Source organism: Brassica oleracea, chromosome C5, assembly GCF_000695525.1.
Source record: "Brassica oleracea var. oleracea cultivar TO1000 chromosome C5, BOL, whole genome shotgun sequence".
Lineage (NCBI taxonomy): Eukaryota > Viridiplantae > Streptophyta > Magnoliopsida > Brassicales > Brassicaceae > Brassica > Brassica oleracea.
Window position 1 is genome coordinate 26,068,968 of NC_027752.1, and position 547 is coordinate 26,069,514.

Sequence of the window (547 nt, forward strand, 5' to 3'; positions counted from 1 at the left end):
AGAGAGAGAGAGAGAGAGAGAGAGAGAGAGAGAGAGAGAGAGATTGTGTGGTGGTGGTGATGCTGGGACGGCGAACGAACAGTCGTGTGGTGGTGGTTGTGATGTTGGGACGGCGAAAACAAACGGGTGGTCGTGTGGTGGTGGTGGTGATTGAGAAAGATAGAGATCCAAAGAATTAAAAAAGATTTAGATGAGATCAGATTTAGATCTGTAACAAAAAAAAAGAGAGATAACGTGAGACAAGGAAGGAAGAAAGAGACTGAGATATTAGATGTGTGATTTCTAGCCATAGGATCAAAAATACTCAGTGGTCAAGATTGCTATCCTTGTGTTTAAGATATTGACCAATGAGAAAAAAGGAAAAAGATAAACCAAACATATTTGTGGCCATTGGATTGAAATCAATCAAAGGCCAAAATTAATCCATTAAAAACTGTTTTCATTTAATATAATAATTAAGTTAAATATTTATATATAATTTCGACCAAAAATATATATAATTAATGTAATTATAGTTTGGTTCAATGTTTCAAATAATAGACTGAAA